Source organism: Pelobates fuscus, chromosome 1, assembly GCF_036172605.1.
Source record: "Pelobates fuscus isolate aPelFus1 chromosome 1, aPelFus1.pri, whole genome shotgun sequence".
Lineage (NCBI taxonomy): Eukaryota > Metazoa > Chordata > Amphibia > Anura > Pelobatidae > Pelobates > Pelobates fuscus.
This window is the reverse complement of record NC_086317.1, coordinates 115,693,615-115,709,736: the sequence shown is the minus strand read 5'-3', so window position 1 is coordinate 115,709,736 and position 16,122 is coordinate 115,693,615.

The window sequence follows — 16,122 nt, the reverse complement described above, 5'->3', positions numbered from 1 at the left end:
AAATGTAAATTGCAACATTGAGGCTAGTAGTAGCCAAGCTGTGATTACAATGCAGACAGAGTATTTCTCCTAATCAGCCTTAATTTTGCCATCTCAGGTCACTACATTTTGTAGTAAATTGAATAAGCCCAAATTGTAAATAATAGGAAGGGTGTATGAATTTGGCTAGACCTAGGGTAGCAAAACAACACTAAAGACATCATGTGTAGATGATTGTGTTTTTTTTTTATATATAGGACTGATCTATCCAACATGTATTGTGAATGCAATATGGGTTTATATATACACAAAAATAGGTCCTGTGCTCAGACTCCCACTATTCCTGGGCAGCAACAACAAACATATCACACATCAGCCCCAATACATACAAAACAAGCAAAGAAAAAGTTACCTGCGCACTAGCCCCAATCCTTATGCTTATTTAAATAAATTATTTAGTAACTCCAATGGCCATTAGATGTAAGCCTACCTGCCACGTCAAGGCAAACCCCTTTGGTGGATCCTACACTAGCAATTCACCCTTTTGTATGGGTTCATGTATGCCCCCAATTGAGTATTTGGGTAGCTGGATACAGTTTTAAATATAATGCGATATCAAGTTAAGGGAACACTCCAAGAATTAATGTAGTCTTTATGGTGCTAGTAGTTCCCTGGCGTCCTCCCATTGTAAGTAGTCAGACCACTTTAGAATGGTTTGACTTCTTGCATGAGGTCTGCTCCTGCCTCCACTGCCTAAGCTAGGGAGCCAGAAGCACTGCATCTATGAGATATCAGCTGAGGTTCTCAGGCAATGAGCTTATTCTGCACTTCAGGGCTTCGCTTATGATAGCTGATTAGCTGATGAAAACAACCAAGCAATAATTTATGGCTCTCTAGGCTCCGATAGTGAAGACAGGAAACAGCGTTGTCCGGTGGACCCTAACAAAGAAGTCAAACTGTACTAAAACAGTTTAAATGTTTACAATAGGGGTGACAGAGCACTCCTGGCACCATAACCACAATAGTGTTTTGTAGTAGTTATGGTGCTTAGAGTGTTTCTTTAATACTCATAAAATTATGCCTATCAAAACTTACATCCCTAAGAGCTCCAAGAGCCCCTTAATGGGGTAAAAGAATAGGATAACAGTCTACTTCACCTACAGTGAGGGGAAAAAGGTATTTGATCCCCTGCTGATTTTGAACGTTTTCCCACTGACAAAGAAATTATCAGCCTATAATTTTAATGGTAGGTGTATTTTAACAGTGAGAGACAGAATAACAAATACAAATCCAGAAAAACGCATGTCAAAAAGTTATAAATTAATTTGCATGTCAATGTCTTAAAGGGAGTGCTCCTAATCTCAGCTTGTTACCTGTATAAAGGCACCTGTCCACAGAAGCAATCAATCAGATTCACCATGGCCAAGACCAAAGAGCTGTCTGTCCAAGGATGTCAGGGACAAAACTGTAGACCTATACAAGGACCATCACCAAGCAGCTTGGTGAGAAGGTGTCAACAGTTGGTGCGATTATTCGCAAATGGAAGAAACACAATAGAACTGTCTGTCTCCCTTGGTCTGGTGATCCATGCAAGATCTCACCTCATGAAATTTCAATGATCATGAGAACAGTAAGGAATCAGGCCATAACTACACGGGATGATCTTGTTCTTGTTCTTCTTTGATCTTGATCTCAAGGCAGCTGGGACCATGGACACCAAGAAAACAATTTGTAACACACTACGCCGTGAAGGACTAAAATCCTGCAGTGCCCACAAGGTCCCCCTGCTCAAGAAAGCACATGTACAGGCCCGTCTGAGTTTGCCAATGAACATCTAAATGATTCAGAGGAGAACTGGGTGAAAGTGTTGTGGTCAGATGAGACCAAAATCGAGCTCTTTAGCATCAACTTGCTGTGATTGGAGGAGGAGGAATGCTGCCTATGACCCCAAAAACACCATCCCCACCATCAAACATGGAGGTGGAAATATTATGCTTTCGGGGTGTTTTTCTGCTAAAGAAACAGGACAACTGCCCCACATCAGAGGGTCGATAGACGGGGCTTTGTACTGCCAAATCTTGGGTGAGACCTTAATCCCATATAAAATCTGTGGAGTGAGCTGAAGGTTCGAGTTGCCAAAGGTCAACCTCGAATACCTTAATGACTTGGAGAGGATCTGCAAAGGGGAGTGTGACAAAATCCCTCCTAAGATGTGTGCAATCCTGGTGGCCAACTTCAACAAATATCTGACCTCTGTAATTGCCAACACGGGTTTTGCCACCAAGTACTAAGTCGAAGGGGTCAAATACTTATTTCACTTATTGACATGCACATTTTTTGACTTTTTCTGGACTTTTTTTTATTATTATTCTGTCTCTCACTGTTAAAATACACCTACCATTAAAATTCTAGACTGATCATTTCTTTGTCAGTGAGAAAATGTTCAAAATCAGCAGGGGATCAAATACTTTTTTACCTCACTGTACACTGAAAACATAAAAACGTAGAATCTGACAGCAGGTAGGAACCTGTGACGGCATTAGTTCCTGGCCTTATCTTATATCTAGGATAGCCTTATGCCTACCCCATGAATGCTTAAACTCCCTCACTGTGTTAACCTTCACCACTATAGCTGGAAGGCTATTCCATGCATCCAACCCTCTGAGTAAAGTAATACTTCCTGAAATTAGTTTTAAACCTTTGCCCATCTAATTTAAGACTATATCCTCTTGTTGTTATAGTTTTTCTTCTTTTACTTATACTCTCCTCCTTTACAGTGTTGATTCTCTTTATGAATTTAAATGTTAAATACATCTCATCTTGCCTCCAGCAATCCATGAACCAGTTTAGTAGCCCTTCTCTGAACTCTCTCCAATGCCTCAATATAGGACCATATCAAATATGCTATACTCTGCCCTTGGATGACATTGTGTCCACATTATTAAGCAGAGCATGATTGTCATGCAATATGGGAAAGAAAAAGGATCTCTCTGCTGCCGAAAAGAGTGAAATAGTTCAATGCCTTGGACGAGGTATGAAAACATTAGATATTTCATGAAAACGTAAGCGTGATCATCGCACTATTAAGAGATTTGTGGCTGATTCAGAGCACAGACGGGTTTGTGCAGATAAAGGCACACTGAGGAAGATTTCTGCCAGATCCATGCATTAGATCAAGAGAGCAGCTGCTACAATACCATTACATAGCAGCAAATAGATATTTGAAGCTGCTGGTGCCTCTGGAGTCCCACGGACATCAAGGTGTAGAGTCCTCCAGAGTCTTGCAACTGTGCATAAACCTTCTATTCGGCCACCACTAACCAATGCTCACAAGCAGAAACAGCTGCATTGGGCAGAAAAATACATGAAGACTAATTTTCAAACAGTCCTGTTCACTGATGAGTGCCGTGCAACCTTGGATGGTCCAGATGGATAGAGTAATGGATGGTTGGTGGACAGCCACCCTGTTCCAACAAGGCTGCAACGTCAGCAAGGCAGTGGTGGAGTCATGTTTTGGGCCGGAATCATGGCAAGAGAGCTGGCCGGCCCCTTTAGGGTCCCCAAAGGTGTAAAGATGACCTCTGCAAAGTATGTGGAGTTTCTTACTGACCACTTTCTTCCCTGAAGAAAAAACTATGCTTTCCGTAATAAAATCATCTTTATGCATTTCATAGAATACCTCTGCATCATGGGCTGCTATGGGGATAAAAGGAGAGAAAATTATGGTGTGGCCTCCATCCTCCCCTGACTTCAATCCTATTGAGAACCTTTGGAGCATCCTCAAGCAAAAGATCTATGAGGGTGGGAGGCAGTTGATATCCAAACAGCAGCTCTGGGAGGCTATTCTGACAACTTGCAAACAAATTCCAGCAGAAACTGTCCAAACACTCACAAGTTCAATGGATACAAGACTTGTGAAGCTGCTATCAAATAAGGGGTCCTATGTTAAAATGTAACGTGACCTGTTAAAATGTTAAAAATGTTAAAATGTTGTTATAAGTTTGATTGAAATAGCTTTTGATTTCAGTAAATATGCTGCAACCACAACAAATGACAATTTTCAATTCTTTACAACCTATAAAGTGTTTTGAAACTTACTGTGCGTAATAATTTGGAACAGTGCATTGTAAGTTTTTTATGTTTTAAAAAAATACTGTTATCATTAGGAGGTTTGTTCAATAAAATTTGAGTTGCACTCTTTATAGTTGATGACATGAGAATTATACTGACTGTTATTTACATCAATTAGTTAGGTAAATGAGAAAAATATAATTTGCATAATAATTTGGAACAGGGTGTAACCCTTCCTTTCTTCAGATTCCTTCTGAGAGAGAGACCCGGGAAAGAGAGCACAAGCAATCAGGCAGACCCCCCTTGGACCCATAAAAAAAAAAAAGTTAGCGCAATATTCACTATTACCAAGAGAAGCAGTGGGGTTCTATAATCCTATAGGGTTTCTATCTGCTGTAACCAGGAATTCCATTTCATATACGTTTGTTTTGATATACCTCTTTCCATTTTTAATTGGAATTTAAGCTGTTCTTTCACTGCTAGCCATATTGAACTAGAGTATTAGGCCCTTTCCAATTTCTCGCTATAGACATTTCTGCGGCTAACAGTAAATGTATTACTAGAGGGGTGTCAAAACCAAACAACTGTTGTACCTTTATTTGTAGTGAAAAAATACAGCTTGTTACTGATTATATTCAAAAAATTATAAATCGGTGGGCAATTCCACCACATATGTAAGTAATCCCCTGTCCGATCCCCACATCTCCAGCAAGTATGAGTGCTGTCTGGAAATTTTCTATACTATCTAGATGGAACTAGAAAGTGTTTTAAAAAATGGGATAACTAGAATTTATATTACTATTGATTAAATTAGAAAGAACCTACAACTTCTGTTAATACTACAAATAATAAAAGATGTACTACAGCTACCTTCAAGCTTACCTTAGGACAGTCACACAGTCAATCTATCAGGAACTAAAATAAACAAAATAAGAACAGCAACCAGTTAGCTTCACTGATTGCTGTTAAATAAACACACTAACTGAACTAAAAATCAGTTCAAGAAAAGTAACTGAGCCAGGCACCATGTGACAAACTGACTCAGTTTGTAGTCAGCAGCACTAAAATTTAAAAAAAAAAATGTATCAGGAATAGTCTCAAATTTAACAAGTGAGAAATGACAGGCACACCAAGACTCACAGAAAATCTGTAAGACAAGTAATGAGGCTAGCACAGCACAGAAGCACAGTGTTTCACCATCAAAACTCAGTCAATAAGGGCAGAGAAAGATCCCCTGCCTGCTTTTATACTGCTGTTTGGTTATTTTTTTAAATCCCCACCCTACAGCATCATGTCATAGGAGTGAGCTAATTGGACAAATGAAAATCAGCTCATTCCCATAACCCTCCTCTTTGTTTCATAAAAGACATCCGAATGAACGAATAAACGAATTGAGGCAAATTAGTTCATTAGTTTCTACCATCCCCATATGCTAAAGCAATACATTAAAAAAGCACAAACAGTTGATACAAATGCACAAATGATTTGTTCGTTCTGTGCGCAAATGTTCAGCTCATTCACATTATTATTGCATCCATGCATTTGTATTGCTCATTCGGCAGTTTGCATTGCAATACATATTACACAGATGAAAATTAAGGAAAGGGACCTCAGTTAAGAAAAAGGATAAATGAGTAATTTATTACACATGAGTTTACAGAGGAAGAGGTTCTATTTCAACTGTCAAAAGTAAAGACAAATATGTCAATGGGACCTGATGGAATACACCCAAAGCTATTAAAAGAGCTTAGTGGTGTACTAGCAAAACCATTAACAGATTTATTTAACCAATCATTGATAACAGGAGTAGTCCCAGAAGATTGGAAGTTGGCAAATGTTGTGCCCATTCACACGAAAGGTAATAGGGAGGAGTCGGGCAACTATATGCCAGTAAGCCTTACTTCAGTAGTGGGGAAAGTGATGGAAACCATGTTAAAGGAAAAGATTGTTGAACATCTAAAAACACATGGATTTCAAGATCAGAGACAACATGGGTTTACTTCAGGGAGATCATGCCAAACTAATCTTATTGATTTTTTTGATTGGGTAACTAAAATTATAGATCAGGGTGGTGCAGTAGACATTGCGTACCTAGATTTCAGTAAGGCCTTTGACACTGTTGCACATAGAAGGCTTATCAATAAACTGCAATCTTTAAGTTTGGATTCCAATATTGTTGAATGGGTAAGGCAGTGGCTGAGTGACAGGCAACAGAGGGTTGTAGTCAATGGAGTATATTCGAAGCTTGGGCTTGTCACCAGTGGGGTACCACAGGGATCTGTACTTGGACCCATTCTCTTTAATATTTTTATTAGTGATATTGCAGAAGGTCTTGATGGTGAGGTATGTTTTTTTGCTGATAATACTAAGATATGTAACAGGGTTGATGTTCCAGGAGGGATAAGCCAAATGGCTAATGATTTAGGTAAACTGGAAAAATGGTCAGAGTTGTGGCAACTGACATTTAATGTGGATAAGTGCAAGATAATGCATCTTGGACGTAAAAGCCCAAGGGCAGAGTACAGAATATTTGATAGAGTCCTAACCTCAACATCTGAGGAAAGGGATTTAGGGGTGATTATTTCTGATGACTTAAAGGTAGGCATACAATGTAATAGAGCAGCAGGAAATGCTAGCAGGATGCTTGGTTGTATAGGGAGAGGTATTAGCAGTAGAAAGAGGGAAGTGCTCATGCCATTGTACAGAACACTGGTGAGACCTCACTTGGAGTATTGTACGCAGTACTGGAGACCGTATCTTCAGAAGGATATTGATACCTTAGAGAGAGTTCAGAGAAGGGCTACTAAACTGGTTCATGGATTGCAAGATAAAACTTACCAGGAAAGGTTAAAGGATCTTAACATGTATAGCTTGGAGGAAAGACGAGACGGGGGGATATGATAGAAACATTTAAATACATAAAGGGAATCAACACAGTAAAGGAGGAGACTATATTTAAAAGAAGAAAAACTACCACAACAAGAGGACATAGTCTTAAATTAGAGGGACAAAGGTTTAAAAATAATATCTGGAAGTATTACTTTACTGAGAGGGTAGTGGATGCATGGAATAGCCTTCCAGCTGAAATGGTAGAGATTAACACAGTAAAGGAGTTTAAGCATGCGTGGGATAGGCATAAGGCTATCCTAACTATAAGATAAGGCCAGGGACTAATGAAAGTATTTAGAAAATTGGGCAGACTAGATGGGCCGAATGGTTCTTATCTGCCGTCACATTCTATGTTTCTATGTTACACAATACTGTACAGACAGTACACTGCCTGTCTGTAATTCAAAAAGCCGAACTAGTGATATGAATGAACGAAAGGAACATTCATTCATACGCATTCGTTAGTTTGGCTCAATCCCATCAGATTTGATGGGAGTGAACAGAAATAACAAATAAAAGAATGAATATATTGCCATTCGTTCATTCAGTTACTAGTTTGGCTTTTTGAATTACACAGGCAGTGTAATACAAAAAGCCGGATAAATGAACAAACGAAAGGCTCACGGAAGAATTTCGTTGGATGCCAATCAGCGCCCAGGGGCCAAGGGTTTTTTTTGCCGTCCAGTCAGAAGAAAGGGCACAAAGCCCTGTTTGAACAAGTGCTCCTTCTCTGATTGGTTGCCCGCTCCCTGTGGCGACCAATCGGCACTTTACTATTGCCGACCAACCAGTTTGAATCGGCACAGTCTTCCATGCGGCCAGCAGGAACCCTACGGCTGTGAGACCGGCTCACAGCCCCATATTCCCTGCTGGCGCGCACCCCTCTCCCGGTGGATACGCACCCTCAGACATCCGCAGGAGAGAGCGTTCTCCTGGGCAGCCTCGTAGCTCCCAGAAAGGGGACAGGGGTCAAGTGATTACAGCTCCTTTCAGAGCGGGTAGGATGGTCCCTGACACCGGGATCGAAGACAGTGTACACAGGTTGATTCGGGAGACGAGTGCTCCCCCTGGTGGGCGTTTGGCAATACGAACTGGCGGCCACCCAAGGGACGCATGCGCCGCTCGTTCCCTTGTGTTCTGTGGTTTTCACACCTTGATAGCGAGGTGTGAACATTCTATTTGGAGGATCGGGGTGGTCTGGCATGGTTCAGAAGATGAATGCTCCCCCTGGTGGGCGTTTGGCAATATGAACCGGCGGCCACCCAGGGGAAGCATGCATCGCTCATTTCCCTGCGGTCTGCGGTTTTCACACTTCGTTAGCGTCTCCTCTGGGGACTTGGCTTGATGGGAGTTGAGCCAGTTCTGGGTGGCCCTTGTGATGTGGCAGGCCCACTCCCCATGTCTTTCTCCCCTTTCCGGGTCTTCCTGAACTTTAGGTGTTACTGCTCGGGAGTGACAGCATACCTGGCCAGGAGGATCTGTTTGATGAAGGAATAGTCCCTGATCTGGTCTTCTGATAACACCCGGTAGGCGTCTGCTGCCTTCCCCACTAATTTGCTGGCCAGGATGGTGACCCAGTCAGTGGGGTCCATGTCTTGGAGTAGGCACTGGCGTTCAAAGTCTTGTAAAAAATCATCAATGCCTTCTTCTGCTTCTTTGAACTCTTTGAAAGCATTGTACGGTAGTTTGCGGGCCGGGGTGGTTGCGCTTCCCGGCGCCCTCTCTTCCATCCTCTCTCCATCTGGGTTCGCAGGTGGTCGCCCTCTGTGTATTGGCAAGGACATAGGCTTGCGCCTCCGAAAAGGTCCTGCTGATGACCTCCTCTGAGAGTGTCTCTCTGAAGTATGCAAGGCGCCGGTCCACCTCCTTGCGCATTTCCTCCTCATCTCCGGCCCCTGGCTGGGGGGTAGGTGCCTCACTGCGTGCCTGGTAATCCTCCATGAGCGCAGCAGTCAATTCGGCCTTGTTATGACCACCAGGCGTTATCCCTCTGGCTTCACACAAGCTAGTGTAGGTCCCTTCAGAGCACTGTAGTCCATGGGTCTGTTGGCAGGGACATGGGATCACGCCGCTTGCCACCAGTTGTAGCGGGACCTGGGTAACCCAGCTTGATATCCCCTTTGGTTAGCATAGGTCAGACCCATTTCCCCAGTAACCGGACGGGACACAGTTCCAGGATACAACTTTGACAATCTTTATTTGGGCACACAGCTTTTGATGTACAGACCCCCACAGGGGGTCTACATCCAATACAACACAAAAACACATACAGGAGGGGGCTGGGTAATAGATAACCATCTCCCACTCTGGGAGATACTAACTAAACACAGCGACACGCATGAATACATTTTACATTCAGGGGCAAACACTTTGGGGTCCGGCGCCCCGGGACGGGAAGGGGTTACAGGGTTAACACTTATATAGCTAAAAGCAGGGCGATCGGATGTACAGAGCCGGAGATATCAGTGTCGACAGTCTATGGCTCAAGGCTCTGTACATCCCTGAAAGCAGTTCAATGGTGTTGCTTGGTTTCGTCCGGTGAATTCAAACTTCGCACCTTAACTTAACTTCGCCAATCAGCTGAAAGGGCACTAACCAAATCGCGCCAACTAGCGTTCAGGGGAGGAAGGAGTTTCTCCGCCCAATCCGAAGGAAGGGTGCGAAACTCGGCTGCACCAATCGGTGCTCGGGGAGGAGGGGGGTGTCGCCACCCAATCAAGGGAAAGGGCGGTTGCGCCAATTCACTGCAACGCCCAGGGACAAAGGGGGGTTTCGCCGCCCAATCAGAAGAAAGGGCACAAAACCCCATTTGAACAAGCGCTCCTTCTTCGATTGGTCGCCCGCTCCCTGTGGCGACCAATCTGCGATTTACTCGTGCCGACCAACCAGGAGAATGGCGCTGTCGGGATTACTGTATGATCCAGCACGTAGAATTGTGTAACACAGGTGACTGATAGGTAACGTATTACCGGGCCTTAGAATGGCCGCACTAACGTACCAAAGAATAGTCAGGAATAGCCGAGGTCAGGGCACACAGAAAGGGACACAACGATAAAGGAAAGCCAGAGGTCAGGGATGCCAGAAAACAGGGAAGTCAAAATCAATGCCAAAGTCAAATAACCAGAATCAATAACGCGCTCTCGAACAACCACTAGGAAAAACACGACAGGGCAATGAGTGTCAGGTATAATGAGGTTTAAATACCTGTTCAAATTTTCTGATTGGTCGAAATCGGTCTTGGACCACAAAACGTGCGAGCGAGGTGCATGCGTGACACCACACGTGTGCTAACGTCGTCAATCACGTGAGCGGACGTGGGGGAATATTTTGCCATGGATCCGCAGCGGCCGGCATCCATTAACATGCCGCAAGTGTCAGTCATGCAGACGCACGGCCGCTGGGTGCAGAGACCGCAAGGTGAGGAAGAATATGTTACATACCCCCCACCTGAAAACTGCCCATGGGAAGGACCCGGCTTAAGAGGAAACTTAGCGTAAAAATAGCGAATCTTGCGGCCAGCATCTATATCAGATGCCGGAACCCAAGAACGGTCGGCAGGCCCATAACCTTTCCAATCCATCAAGTACTGCAAAGTGCTCCGAGAAAACCTGGAATCATTTATGGAGGATACCTCATACTCTTCCTGTCCAGAAACAACCAACGGAGGAGGAGGGACAGTTGGGACAGTATATTTATTGCAAACAAGAGGTTTCAGTAAGGACACATAAAAGGTATTGGGGATTTTCAAGGAGGCCGGAAGGGCCAGAGAGTACGCAACAGGATTGAGCCTACGAAGGACACGAAAAGATCAAAGGAACCTAGGAGCAAATCTCATGCTAGGGACTTTGAGCCTGATGTTACGAGAAGATAACCAAACCCCCTCACCCACTTGGTAAACAGGGCTGGCACCTCGACGCGTGTCAGCATAATGTTTGAAACGGTCAGCAGCAGTCCTCAGGGAAGAATGAACTTTAACCCAGGTATTATGAATGAAAGCAAGACGGTCATCCAAAGCAGGAATAGCTGTGTCAGAAAAAACAGCCAGGAGAACAGTAGGATGTCAGCCATTATTAACAAAAAATGGGCTATGTCCAGAGGAGTCATGGTCAGCATTGTTCCTAGCAAACTCGGCCCATGGTAGTAATTTGGACCAATTGCCTTGAGTGCTATTAACGAAACAACGCAAATATAATGGACTGGTTAGCCCTCTCAGCTGTACAATTAGTCTGGGGGTGGTAAGAGGATGAAAAAGACAATTCAATCCCTAATTGTTTATTGAAAGCCCTCCAAAACCAGGACACAAACTGAGAGCCTCTATCTGATACTATATTGTGAGGAATGCCATGCAGACGGACAATTTCTTGTATAAAGATTAGTACCAGGTCTTGAGATGATGGCAATTTCTTGAGTCGGATAAAATTAGCCATTTTAGAAAAACAGTCCACAACCATGAGAATAGTGGTATAACCATTAGAAGTAGGAAGTTCAACAATGAAATCCATGGACAAGTGGGAACTCGGGACCTCAGGAATGGGAAGAGATTGCAACAAGCCACAAGGGAGTTTATGAGTCTGCACATACTTCTTAACATCCTTCCTGAGGGAATCCCACCAAATGATCTCATGATAGCAGAAGTGGATTTATTTATACACGGATACATTTATACACAGCAGACACGTTGTTGTGAAACACCTTCATGATTTTAAACGTTTCCCCCAAGGGAACAAACAATCTGTCCTGAGGTTTACCGCAGGGCGCCTGAGCCTCTATGATGGAGACAAGCAGCGGAGAGGACAATGAAAGGATAGTGGAAGCAATGATACATTCCAGGGGAATGATATTGGACGTTTCTTGCTCTTATTTAGACTCAGTATAAAACTGGTGTCGGTCTTGACATTTTTAGAACAAGGTCTATAAGTAATAAGAAAATTAAAGCGAGAAAGACATAGAGACCACCTAGCTTATCTAGAATACAATCACTTAGCATCTCCTATGTAAGCCAGGTTTTTGTGATCAGTAATGATCAAAAGGGGGTCCTTGGAACCATCTAAAAGATGTCGCCACTCCTTGAGAGCTAGAATAATGGCCAACAATTCCCTATTGCCAATATCACAATTGCACTCAGCAGGAGACAACTTTCTAGAGAAGTAACCACAAGGATGCAATGGAGTTTCCTGGCTCTCCCTCTGGGAGAGAACTGTCCCTACTCCTGTCTCTGATGCATCAACCTCCAGTATGAAAGATTTACTGGTGTCAGGATGTATCAATATGTCAGCAGAGGCAAACCGCTGTTTGAGAGTTTCAAAGGCTTTTATAGCCTCCTTAGACTATATCGTACTGCTAGCCCCCTTGCGTGTCATATTGTTGATGGGCTCTATTACTGAAGAAAATCCCTTTATAAATCTTCTGTAATAATTGGCAAATCCAATGAACCTTTGAATGGCTATCAACCCACTGGGTAAAGGCCACTGTAGAACAGACTACAGTTTTTTAGGATGCATCTGAAACCCCGAGGCAGAAATATTATATCCTAAAAACTGTACTTCAGACTGGTCAAAGATGCATTTTTCTAATTTACAATAAAGTTGATTTTTTTAACAAGGTTTGCAGAACTTGCTTAACGTGCTCGTAGTGAGTCTGAAGGTCAGGAGAATAAATAAGGATATCATCCAGATAAACAAAGACAAACAAGTAAATGTAATCCCTGAGTACATCATTAATGAAATCTTGGAAAACCGCTGGAGCGTTGCACAACCCGAATGGCATCACTAGATATTCATAGTATCCACTTCTGGTATTAAGTGCAGTCTTCCACTTGTGGTTTTCCTTGATTCTCACCAAATTGCAAGCACTTCTAAGGTCAAGCTTAGTAAATACTTTAGCACCTTGGAGTCTGTCAAATAATTCAGCAATAAGAGGAATGGGGTAGGCGTTCTTAATGGTTATTTTGTGCAATGCCCTGTAATCGATACATGCGCGCAACTCACCATCCTTTTTATATACAAAAAAGAATCCTGCACCAGCAGACAAGGATGATTTTCGTATATGGCCTTTATTCAATGAATCCTTAATATTCATTCATCTACTCTCCCGAGGTGACAGAGCATAGACTGCTCCCTTAGGTGGCATAGCACTGGGTAGTAGGTTAATGGAACAGTCATACGGTCCGTGAGGAGGTAGAGTACTAGACTGAGTTTTGCTGAATACTTCTTTAATGTCTCGGTATTGTATAGGAATCTCAGGGTTTTGAGGTGTACTAGTGTGCAATTCAATAGTGCCCACTCTTTTGGTGACAAGGCCCCAGGGAGAGTGCGCAGCTTAGCGGACAGGGGCACATGTATGAGTGTGGGATGGATGATGCATGATTGGCTATATGCTACATGTGGGAGTGTGAGATGTGAGGAAGTGGGTGGTGACAGATCAGACTGACCTCAGTGCCACTTAGGAGCCGGGCCAGGAACAAGTTTCCTGCCCACCCCTCCCTTTGCTGCTATGGGCCCGGGGGGTTGTCACAGCGAGGCGGGGGTGTGTCCTTGCCAAATAAGGGATGGTTTGGTAGACAGGTCTCATCCTCCCCCTGTCACTTATGGTGAACCTGGAGGAGGTACCAGGTTTGACGTGTCCCCACTGGGTTGTAAGTCGACCAATGGGGATCATTATGGTTGGGCCCCACTGAGTTGGTGGGGAGCCCTGAAAAGGAAGATGTTTTTATTATGCCGAGGGGGGGAGGTGAGAGCCTTGGGGAAGTTAGATTGGCAAGGACGGTTTCTTTGGTTACTGTATGACTATATGCTAATTGTTATGTTAATTTATGATAATTATTATTTCGTTATATGTTAAAGGAGTTATACAGTATTTGGTTGTGTTAATAAATGCTGTGGCCTGTTTTCTCCAAGAAGTTGTCTGTCGTTATTTGAAGGGGTAAGTTATGGTTTTATGGGGGATGAAGGGAATGCTATCCAATGCCCACTACATACATGCAATATACACCTTTCATTACAATCCTTACCCCATTCTAATATTTCCCCATTAGCCCAGTCAATATGAGAGTTATGCTTGCTATGCCATGGAAAGCCTAATATGATAGGGCAAGGTTTCGTGAGTAATCAATGGTTTTGAGAGTGGTCTCCCATCAATAGCTTCAATGGCTAGGGTGATAGTCTCTCTTTGATAGGTATAGTTTTACCTTTAACAAATTGAACGCCCATTAGGTTTCCAGCAGCACCGGAATCCATCAGGGCTCTGCATAAAAAGTTTTTTTGTGTCAAAGGCGATAGAAATATCAAGGAGAAACCTATTTTTATTCTTTCCAGAATAAAACATATACCGGGTCTTAGAATGGCCGGACTAACGTACCAAAGAATAGTTAGGAATAGCCTAGGTCAGGGGACACAGAAAAGGACACAACGATAAAGGAAAGCCAGAGGTCAGGGATGCCAGAAAAATGGGAAGTCAAAAGCAATGCCAAAGTCAAATAACCAGAATAACCAGAATCAATAACGCGCTCTCGGACAACCACTAGGGAAACCATGACAGGGCAATGAGTGTCAGGTATAATGAGGTTTAAATACCTGTTCAAATCTTCTGATTGGCCGAAATCAGTCTTTGACCCCAAAAGGTGCGCGCGCGGCCCGTGCGTGACATCACGCACACGCTGAGCAGACGCCGGGCTATATTTTGTTGTGGATCCGCAGCGGCCGGCGTCCATTAACATGCCGCAAGTGTCAGTCATGCACGGCCGCTGGGGAGGCAGAGACCGCAAGGGGAGGAAGAATATGTTACAGGCGCGAAACCAGTTTGAATGGTCTTCCATGCGGCCAGCGGGAACCCTGCGGCTGTGAGCAGGGACGTATTAGCCGCGAGGCAAACAAGGCATTTGCCTTGGGTGGCATTTTCCAGGGGGTGGCAAAAAACGCCGCCCCCAAATGCCCAGGGCAAATGCCTTGTTAGCCTTGCGGCTAACTGACAAGCCCTCTGGGCGGGCGATCTGCTGGGCGGCGCTGGCGGGCTGCCGAGGGAGCACTTCCTCTGAGCTGTCTGCTCAGCTCCCTCGCGCGCCGCAGAGTGAGGCTGGGAGCCGGAATATGAGTATATTGATATTTTACTTCAACCATCTGTAAAAGAAATGAAATCTTCCCTAAAGGATTCCATGTCCCTTTTCCTATTCTTAAATTCTTAAATTTTATCTGGCATCCAAATTCGCTCTATACTATTATACCACATCATAAGGGATGTGAAGCAGTCACCAGAATATTAAGAGAAGAGAATAAGATTTCAGAATCCCAAATTAATTTTATTATAGAGGGTATTATGATTATTTTAACTAATAATTTCTTCTGTTGTTTAGCTTCTTTTTATCTTCAGAAAAGAGGTACGGCAATGGGGACTAGGTTTGCCCCCAACTATGCTAACTGATTTATGGCTGACTGGGAGGCAGACGCTGTATGGGGTGATCATAGCTGGCGGGCAAACCTAGTCTGCTATTTTCGCTATATTGATGATTTTTTATCTGGAATGGGCCAGAAAGTTCTCTTATATTGTTTTTAGAAATTTTAAATCATAACAATAGGGGTATTATTCTAACTACTGAATTTAGCAGAGAGGAAATCAATTTTTTAGATCTTAATATTTTTATCAAAGAAGCAAGATAAACACCAAAACCTTTTTTTTAAGAAGGTGTGTACAAATACTGTGATTGACCAAAAAAGCTGTCATTATACCCCGTGGCTTGAAAGTGCTCCAAAAAGCCAGTTTTTAAGACTAAAAATAAATTGTTCTATATCAGAAGATATTAATACACAAACCACCATTTTAAAAAATAAGTTTTTAGAAAAAAAATTACCCAGAAAATAAATTAAACTCTACAATTACGAAAGTAGAGCTCAAGGATAGAAATAGTCTCCTTAAATATAAAGAAAAAAGTAAAAATAAGAACGTTCCATCAATCCCAATTATATTTGACTATAATAATAAAAATAGAGACATCAAAAAAATTATTCAAAAACATTGGCACATTCTACTTCAAGATAACGTCTTGAATGATATCATCCCCCAAAACCAAATATTATCTTTAGAGGTGCCCCTAATTTTAAAACATTCTCACTAAAAACTATACAAAAAATAAGACAATTAAATCCTCTACTTTATCCAATGCTAAAGGTTTTTAAATGTAGAAAATGTATC